Here is a 10,958-nt window from a genome sequence, read left to right as displayed (position 1 = left end):
GTACCCAATGAGTTCAGAGCTGATAGAATGCATAGGAAAAATAGAAAAAATTAGTTGAGTACTAAAGAGTTGATAATTTGTTACAACCATTTGAGAGCTCACAAGGCTGATGCTAATATTCCTATGTAATGCCTCCTAATTTAGTTCCTCTCACCCAGTCACAGGCAAATATATGGAAAATAGTAGGATAAAAACAATGTTTTAGGATGAAGAATTTTATAGTTGAGTTTGGAAGCAATTGGAAGACCATTTTGGAAACTGCTGCAATAGATAAAATGAGATGTAATAAGATATTAGACTGAAAAGGTAGCTACAGAAATTAAGTGGGGTGAAATCTGATTCATTGCAAAGAATCTGAAAAACAGAGTAGAGAAATAATTAGTTGTGTTCCCTGAAAATAGATATTGGAGTGGAAGATGACAATAAATTATTGAGCTTAGTCCACTAGAAAGATGTGGTATTGTTGACAGAAATGGGGAAATGAGTGTACTTGGACACTACTTAAATGGTAAAGTTACAATACAGATCTGGAATAGAAACAATAACTAAACTTTTGATAAGACATGGTATCTTGTGCTTATCATGAATCTCACAAACATGGGAGCGTAATGGTTTGCTATTTATCCCAGCTTCCTTAGGAATTTATTTCTAGTTTTCTAAATGTATATTTTATTCACTATGATTCTTTTCATTCATAGCTCCTGGAAACCAATTCTACCAACAGACAAAAATAAAGAAATTCATATCATCAGCAAGAAAAGTTTTCAAAGCTTCTTTCTATTTGCCTTACTCTTGCTCCTTTCCTTGATCTGAAAAGGTCATATCAAGAACTTCTCATTTATTTATGTGTTATTTCCCCAATAGCTTTTTACTGAAAGTATATTCATTTTCACAGTACTTTAATCCTCCAAATATCTCATTCTTTCTTTCATAAGCCTCATCTGATCTTTTTTGCATGTGTATTTTTTTTTCTATGGAGTTCTGTTACATACTTTGGTTTTTGCCATGTTTTTTCTAGGATAATATGTAGTGTTTGCTTAGTCTAAGAATCTCTCTCCCTTTACTGAACACTCAATTACTGCAAAGGCTGTAAGGAAAAGATTTTTTAATCTTGAGATTAGAAGCGATGAAGATTTGTGCCTCAGTTTCTTCAACTGTAAAAGTTATAATAATATCTATTGGTTTCATGTCATAAATTTGCTGGTAGAATCAACTGTATGCAATATATATTTTAAATTTGTGTATAAATATCTACTATTGTCATTTTTCTTTCTTGAAAAATATTTCTTTTTACTAGTATTTTGTCTCCTGTATTTGGGGGCAATTATGGTTCTTCATATCTTTCTATAATATTTTTAGTTTGGAAAAAATTAAGGTTTTCCTCATTTTCTTTGCCCTCAAACACGCAAGGATACAAGAAATAATAGGAGTTTTTGTCTAATTCTAATTGCCACAAGTAAAATCTATCTCTTTAAAATCTGTTTTAGAAATGTCTGTGAACCAAATTTTCTCTAAAATAGTACAATAAAAAAGGGATAGACAACATTAAAAGTTTATTATGCTGACTGACCACAATGTGTTTTTAGATGTGCTAAGTCTACATACCAAGTCTAGTTTTGCTATTGTCACATTACCAATGACAAGAACCCATATATGTATCTATAGATTTTCAATGGTAAAATTTCAATCTCAAGCTAGCTTTCTTTGCCCAAGGAATCTAGAGTTACTGATTTCAAGTATATGAGCCCAGTTGACAAAATCCTAAGTGCACTAAATGGTCAATCATATGATATAGCATACTTAACAGATTTGCCTTGACAGGATAAGGAGTTCCCTTATACCACATACTACAAATTCTTAATCACCAATTCACCAAATCACTAATGTGATTAAGGTCAGTTTCAGTTCTTATGAGAAAGTTAATTAGCATAGTTACAAAACTTATTCAGCTATTTCCCAATTGATGAACTTCTCAATTTCCAATTCTTTGCTACCACAAAAAGAACTGCTATAAATATTTTTGTACAAATAGATCCTTTTCCATTTCCTTTGATCTCTTTGTTATACTGACTTAGCAGTATTGCTAGGTCAGAGTACACATGATTTTATAGCCCTTTAAGCATAGTTTCATGTTGTTCTCTAGAATGGTTAGACCAGTTAAACAACTCCACCAATAGGGACTGATATTTTTACATCTCTTCCAGCATTTTTCATTTCACTTTTCAGACAGTCTAATAGATGGGAAGTGATATCTCAAAATTCTTTTCACTTTGCAGTTCTCTAATCAATAGCAATTTACAGCACTAACTGTACCCCTAACATTAAATATCTATCATTTTGATATAAACAGTGCATCCTAAAAGACAGAGAAAATAAGCAGGAAAATGTGGATAGCTTGAGTTCAAATTCACAACTTAGATCATATGCCTTGATAGTGACTCAGTAGTGTCCTCAATATATAAAGCCAAAATTCTACCAGTAAATGCCTGACTTCTAAATGGAAAAAGCCTAAAAAGGGTAGAAACATTTTTACCTTGCAGAAAATCCCCAAAGGATCCTGTTTAGTGGCATACATACACCTACTGAAAGGAAAACTTATCTACAGAGATGCAGAAGGTCTAGAAAGTCCTGAGTTTTATTCCTGGTGTCCTCAAGGTAGTAAAATAGAACTGAGAAGTGGGCTTTATATGATATTCTTCTAACGTTATACATTGCCTTGGACATTCATTCACCAGCAGAATACCCAGACCTAGCTATTCCCAACATATCAGCAAAGTAGGACATATGGGTTTTTCAAATCTTGAAAGATCAAGATAGTCTAACTTGTATTTTAAACTGTTGTCCAAAGTTAAAGTGGAAAGGAAAAAAAATGATGGGACAAAGTTAAAACTAAAAGAAAATCATAAATTATTTGAAAATGTTTTTTCTAAAGGAAAAAAATGATGTAGTAAGATGATTTATGAATCAAGAACACAGATTTTCATTATGCAAATTAAGACAACTTTGAGATACCACTACACACTTGTCAGATTGGCTAAGATGACAGGAAAAAATAATGATGAATGTTGGAAGAGATGCAGGAAAACTGGGAAACATGTATTGTTGGTGGAATTGTGAACAAATCCAACCATTCTGGAGAGCAATTTGGATCTATGCCCAAAAAGTTATCAAACTGTGCATACCCTTTGATCCAGCAATGTTACTACGGGGCTTATACCCCAAAGAGATACTAAAGAAGGGAAAGGGACCTGTATGTGCCAAAATGTTTGTGGCAGCCCTGTTTATAGTGGCTAGAAGCTGGAAAATGAATGGATGCCCAACAATTGGAGAATGGTTGGGTAAATTGTGGTATATGAATGTTATGGAATATTATTGTTCTGTAAGAATGACCAGCAGGATGAATACAGAGAGGCTTGGAGAGACTTACATGAACTGATGCTGAGTGAAATGAGCAGAACCACGAGATCATTATATACTTCAACAACAATACTGTATGAGCATGTATTCTGATGGAAGTGGATTTCTTTGACAAAGATACCTAACTCCATTTCAGTTGATCAATGATGGACAGAATCAGCTAAACCCAAAGAAAGAACACTGGGAAACGAATGTAAATTGCATTTTTGTTTTTCTTCCCTGGTTATTTCTACCTTCTGAATCCAATTCTCCCTGTGCAACAAGAGAACTGTTCGGTTCTGCACACATATATTGTATCTATACTGTGACATATTTAACATGTATAGGACTGCTTGCCATCTGGGAGAAGGGGTGGAAAGAGGGAGGGGAAAAATCGGAACAGAAGTGAGTGCAAGAGATAATGTTGTAAAAAATTACCTTGGCATGGGTTCTGTTAATAAAAAGTTATTAAAAATAAAAATAAATAAAAAAACAGATTTTTTCTAACAATTATGTTGATAATTGAATTTAGCAATTAAGAGAAATACATATAGATAATTTTTATAAATAATAATGGGGATCAAAGTAGTGGTTTTTTCATAGTACCATCTCAGTTCTGACCTAAGGGTAAACCTAATACTTAGGCTGACAATTAGGATACTAGAGACTTTATACTTGAGACAGGATATTTCAGAACCAAAGGAATTCTACAGAAATTAGTGCCTGAAACAGAGATTCAGAAGTCAGTCCTTATAAAACTGGATGCTGAGTTCTGCATTTACATGACAATCTACTTCTGTCTCTGCAGAAATCAACTTCATGCTTCAGATATTCAAATCAGTGAAAGATAAAAATCTACCCAAACCTTATGAAATTTCATTAAATATAAAAATTGGCAACTCAACAAAATTAAATCTTTAATAATTAAATAGCTATCCTGAAAACTCTGTTCTATGAAAGGATATGTGTATTGATGCAATTAATAAGAGAACTTCTAAAATATAATACTTTAGTCCAACAGTTAATGTTTTCACTCAACAGGAGTTTTAGTATGTTTATTTACAATTCAGTACAATGCACTGTGTGTAAAACAGTAGTGCCCCCTGCTGGCTTGATAAGAAATAAAATTGTTTTCTATTTGATCTTTCCATTTGAAAACAATTGTTGCAATAATCTATGTAATTAACAATTTTTAAAAAATCTTATATGCATTGTCATACTTTTAAGCCCCTTGAAATCTGACTAACAAACTTACATATAACTGAAATTGCTCTTTCCAAAATCACCACTGATTTTTTTTAATTGGCCAAACTGTTAGCCTTTTCTCCATCCTCATCCTTCCTGGACTCTCCATAGCATTTGATACCGTTAACAATTACTTTCTCTTCCTGGATATGCTCTTCTTTCATGACACTTCTATGTATCTGATGACTTCTTTTCAATCAACTTCACTGGATATGTTACCCCCTGAGTATGTATTCCAATGTTCTTAGGACTTATCTTTCTACCTTTTATCACTTAGTGACTTCAATTATTTCCAAGGAGTTTAATTATCATCTTTACATGGATGACCTCTCAGATCTGCAAATTCTTCACCATTCTCTTTCCTAAGTTCCAGGTCTTTATCAACAATAGCCTGTTGAACATTTTGAACTAGACGTACCATAAGCATTACAAATTTATATCCCAAATTGAACTCATCTTTTCTCCAAAACTTGTCTTTTAAACTTCCCTATTTCTATTATGGGTACCATCATCTTTCCAGCTATACAGATTTGCAAATGTAGAGCTATCTTCAAGTTTTCACCCTACTTCACCTCATATATCTGATCAATTACCAAGTTTTGTCAATTCTATCAAAATATTTTACATTTCCACTCTTCTTTGCAGTCATACTGACACCAATCTAGTTAAGTCCCTTATCACTTCCCAATTGGATTATTGCTATAGTCTCCTAATTGGCCTCCCTCAAGTCTCTCCCCATGCTTATCCATCCTCCACACAACTGCCAAAGTGATTTTACTATAGTATAGATTCAACAGTGTTTCTCCCAACTCAAATGGCTCCCTATTACTTGTAGGACCAAATGCAAATTCTTGTTTGGCATTTAAAGTCCTTCACAATCTGGTCCCAAACTACCTCTTCAAAATTATTATCTTTTTGTACATTCACTCTTTGATTCAAACTGGCCTTGGTATTCCCTTGACACAGCACTCCATCTCCCATCTCCATGTCTATGGATATGTTTGGAACATATCCCTATGTTCACCTTTGCTTATTAATATTCCTATTTTCTTTCAAAGGTCAAATCAAGAGCCATCTCCTACACAAGGCCTTTTCTGATCCCTTGAACTGCCAATACACCCTCCTTCCCCAACTTCAAATACTTATATTTATGCACTTGTATGTGTACATGTCTTCCTCAATGAAATGCAACCTTGAGGACAGGGCTATTACATTTTTGTCTCTGCATTTCCAGCATAGTGCCTAGAACATAGTTGGTGGATAACAAATTTGGGGGTTTTGATTGACTACAATAGAAATATGGTAACACCTTACAATGATGTCCTATGAAATTTCAAAATGCAAAGTTTTTATTTTATCATAAATTTCCATTGAGTTTAAAGCAACTCTATTGCCTATCTGCTAAAATCAGAAATTTAACATTTTTCATAAAGTCTGAAATCGCTTAAAGTCAAATAACAAAGAAAGATAAGATCCTGTCACAAATAGCTATGACTTTTATTTCATTCATTATTAAAGGCACTGACCCAAAAAAAAAAAAAAAGTAATTTCTCATTTTCATGGTCGACTTCTTGGCCTGAAATTATCATCATCAAAAAATAAGTACTTTAAGTGGTCAGAAACATTAAAGTCCTATACCTTACCGATATAATAAATTCTTTGTTTTCAGTGAAATATCATTTTCTTTTTTTATTTTTCTTTAGACTCTACTATTAACCTAATAGCCACAAAGATATTCTTTGGGAATTGCCAAGTTCCTTCATAGCTTTTTAATTGAAAGAGAAGGGAAAGCTATAATTCCTGAGTGAAAGACTTCTTTTGGAAAATTCTATTCAAACAAAGATGGATCAGGAAAAAGCTTCCTGGTAGGCTTTTTTAAAAGCCAGGGAAACCTCAAGGTAGAGATAAGAAGAGAGAGCATTCCAAGCTTAGATGACAGCCAGTGAAAACCCTTGATTGTATAAGATAGCTCTCTCCACACTATTCTGAGTGTAAATTTAATGCTTTTTACTCCATAGTTACACAAAATATTTCAGATTGCATATCTCACCCTATTTATAACATAGGTAATAGAAACAGGAACAATTCTTGGTTTATGAAATTAAATTTGTTCTTTCATGGCTGAATAAAAGCCATTTAAAATATATAGTACTAAAATTATTGTTGAACGTAGTAAAAATATTACAGAAAATGATGAGCTATTTTTAATAGCCTTTTATTTACAAGTTATATGTATGGGTAATTTTATAGCATTGACAATTGCCAAAGCTTTTCTTCCAATTTTTCCCCTCCTACCCCCTTCCCCTCCTATCTGCCACCCCTCCCCTAGATGGCAGGATGACCTGTAGATGTTAAATATATTAAAGTATAAATTAGATACACAACAAATATACATGATCAAACCGTTATTTTGCTGTACAAAAAGAATCAGATTCTGAAATATTGTACAATTAGCTTGTGAAGGAAATCCAAAATGTAGGCAGGCAAAAATATAGGGATTAGGAATTCAATGTAATGGTTCTTAGTCATCTTTCAGAGATCTTTTGCTGGGCATAGCGGGTTCAGTTCATTACTGCTCTATTGGAACTGATTTGGTTCATCTCATTGCTGAGGATGGCCAGATTCATCAGAATTGGTCATCATATAGTATTGTTGTTGAAGCATATAATGATCTCCTGGTCCTGCTCGTTTCACTCAGCATCAGTTCATGTAAGTCTCTCCAGGCCTTTCTGAAATCATCCTGTTGGTCATTTCTTATCGAACAATAATATTCCATAATATTCACATACCACAATTTATTCAGCCATTCTCCAATTGATGGGCATCCACTCAGTTTCCAGTTTCCTGCCACTATAAAGAGGGCTGCCACAAACATTTTGGCACATACAGGCCCCTTTCCCTTCTTTAGTATCTCTTTGGAATATAAGCCCAGTAGTAACACTGCTGGATCAAAAGGATAACTTTTTGAGCATAGTTCCAAATCGCTCTCCAGAATGGTTGTATTCACAATTCCACCAACAATGTATTAGTGTCCCTGTTTTCCCACATCCCTTCCAACATTCTGCATTATCTTTCCCTGTCATTCTAGCCAGTCTGACAGGTGTGTAGTGGTATCTCAGAGTTGTCTTAATTTGCATTTCTCTGATTAATAATGATTTGGGAGCATCTTTTCATATGGCTAGAAATAGTTTCAATTTCTTCATCTGAGAATTGTCTGTTCATATCCTTTGATCATTTATCAATTGGAGAATGGCTTGATTTCTTTAAATTAGAGTCAGTTCTGATGAACTATTTTTTTTTTTTTTACTATTTTTGCTTTAAAAAAATCCTATTAGTATATAAGACACTTGAAAATCATGTAGTCATTGCATTAAAGTATAATGATTTACAGACACTGCTTTGGATTTTAAAATATAAGGGCTCACACTTGATATAGTTGGGTGTTTTAAATTAGCTCTGGGTGCTAGAGTAGGCAGCTATGGTAGATGAGTTCTTCTGGATGGTTCTCCATTAGTAAATCTAGTCTAGGGGTGGGGGGTGGGGGGGGAAGTTAAGTCTTTAAGAAATCACTATCCCCTTCAGAACACAAATGTTATACTGATGTGAAGTTGAAGATTCAAATATCAATGTTCCAAATAAAGCAAACCAAAGTGTTTTTTAAGAGTTTACTAAAACATACCTGAAAGAAGGCATATCTTAGAGCTTTTCGTTAGAGAAAAGACAGTGACAATCTTTTTGAAAAGCCAATTTGAGGTACTAGAAGAATCTGATTTTCAATCTCAATACAAAATTCCTAGTGTTGGAAAAGACCCCAATGGCCCATTTAGTACAATCCTTGGATTCTAAAGAGAACAACCTCCAACAAAACAAACAGAAGAATGGAAAAGTAGTGGACTTAAAAGTCAGAAGAGGACCAGGGATTGAATCCTGTCATCTTCTAGTTACCCCCTTTGAGATGCTGGGCAAACAAATTTACCTCTGTTTGATTCTCCATCTTCAAAATGAGGGGATTGACTTAGATAATTTCTGAAGCATATTCCAATTCTCCAATATCTCTGATACTATGAAGATGACACAAAAATGTTTATCCAAGTAATTCAAAGGTATCTGTTAAGGAAAAACCCTTTAAACCTTCCAAGTGCATACTATGAATGGAGATGGCCAGTGAAAAAAACAGTGTCATAGAGTGAAAAGATACCATGTGTAAGCTACACAAAAAGATCAATTTTGACCAAATTATACTTTTTAATAGCAGGCTGGGACTAGATTGTAAAGTGCTTTAAAAACACAGATTTTAATCCCAGAGGCAATAAGGAAAGTCTGGAGATTTGAGGAGGAACATGGTCAGATATAAGTTTAAGTGTGTGAAAATGGAGAAGTGAGAAACATGTAGAACAATCAGATCCTGTAACAGATAATATCCAGAGGTTCTTAAAGAAATGTTCGTTAATTTCAAAAGCCCTTTACAATACAGGATTTTTTCCTGAATATTTCTCAAATAAAATTTTCCTTAAATGTTGTGCTAAAACTGAAAACAATATTTTAGATATGGGCTAACCTGAATATGGTACCATAGAACTATTACCTTCTAATTCATATCTTCTTTAAATTTTAATGAAGCTCAAGATTGCAGTAAACATTTGAGTTATTATCACAGTATGGTCTGAATTTATAATTCACAAAACCAAGATGTTTTACAGAACTGTCATACATACATACCTTCCCAACATCAGGATTATGAAGTTGAAGTCCAAGAGCTGTCAGTAATTTTCCTAAAGTACACATTTGACTTGTTACCCTGCTTCCTCTCTTAACCCCTGTAATTGCTGTGAATCACCCTTCACCTATAGATTAAAAATAAAATCCTCTACTATTCAAAATCTTTCATTATCTGTCCTCTTCAAATTACTTTTTCACTCTCCAAAAGCTTTACATCCTTCCTTTCCCATATATTCTGCAATTTATTAACACTTCTTTTCTTGATGTTTCTTTAACAGGACACTATATCACTGTCCAACATATTCTCTGTCCCCAGTATCTGGAATTCTTTCTCTTGATCTGATCTCCTGGACTTTCCTCAAATCTTGGATAAAATTCCATCTTCTACCAGACATGTTTCCTGATCCACCTTAATTCTAGTGCCTTCCCTTTGTGAATTATTTCCAGTTTACCCTGTCTTCAGTTTGTTTAGTATATAACTGCATGATGTTCTCTCCCATTGGACTTGAGTTTCTTGAAAACAGATCTTGCTTTTCTTCATATTCTTAGTGCTCAGCACAATACCTGGGAAAGGTAGCATCCAACTGACATTTATTGACAGACTGACCAATCTTAAATCACATGGCACTAGTCTAGCCTGACAAAATCTTTTAAGACATTCTTATTCATATACCCCCTAATTATACTCCCAAATTCATTAAACTGTCTTCTTTGATCCAGAAATACTTCTAGTAAGCTTATACCTCAAAGAAACCAAAGGAGAAAAAGAATCAATTTGTATAAAAATATTTATAACAGCTCCTTTTATAATAGCAAAGAATTGTAAAAGACTGGATTACCTATCAGTCAGAATGGCTGAACAAACTATGTTATATAAGTATAATGGAATACTATTGTGTCATAAGAAATGATTAAAAAAAAAAAAAAAACGGAAAAGTCCTGAGAATCCTATAAAGACTTTTATGAACTAATGCAGTATGAAGTGAGTAGTACTGGAGGGAAAAAAAAAATCAAGAACACTGAAAAGGTTAACAATTTTGAAAGACAAGATAATAAAGAAGATATTGATTTATCCTTTATCTACCTCCTAAGAGATGTCATGGATTTAATATGTAGGCTGACCTATGTTTCTGGGAAAAGACAAAGGTGGATATTTGTTTTGCTTGAGTATTTTCAACTAGGTAGGGTTGGGAGGGAGTTGAGATAAATGCTTGTTAATTGAAAAATAAAATCAATTTAATAAAATTCAGCTATTCCCTTTTTGTCACCTACAAATATGGTAAGGAGTATATCGATGTCTTAATCCAAGTCACAGATAAAAATATTAAAGCAACAGAGATTCCCTTAGAAGTCCTTCTTATATGTCTAATTCGGTTCTGAATTCATCTAATTATATTTTCATCTAGTCCACCTCTTTATTTTTTTTCTCCTAACAACAGCATTAAAATTTGGCAAGTTTTTGGCTTACTCTAGATAAATTATGTTTACAGTATTCCATGATCTACTTAAGTCTGTTAAATTAGGCTAAAGATGTATAAAATTAAGTGCTTCAATAAAAAGTCTTATAAACAAAACACTTATAGTTCAGACAGATTTTT

Source organism: Antechinus flavipes, chromosome 3 (genome assembly GCF_016432865.1).
Source record: "Antechinus flavipes isolate AdamAnt ecotype Samford, QLD, Australia chromosome 3, AdamAnt_v2, whole genome shotgun sequence".
NCBI lineage: Eukaryota > Metazoa > Chordata > Mammalia > Dasyuromorphia > Dasyuridae > Antechinus > Antechinus flavipes.
Note: the sequence above shows the minus strand (reverse complement) of the source record.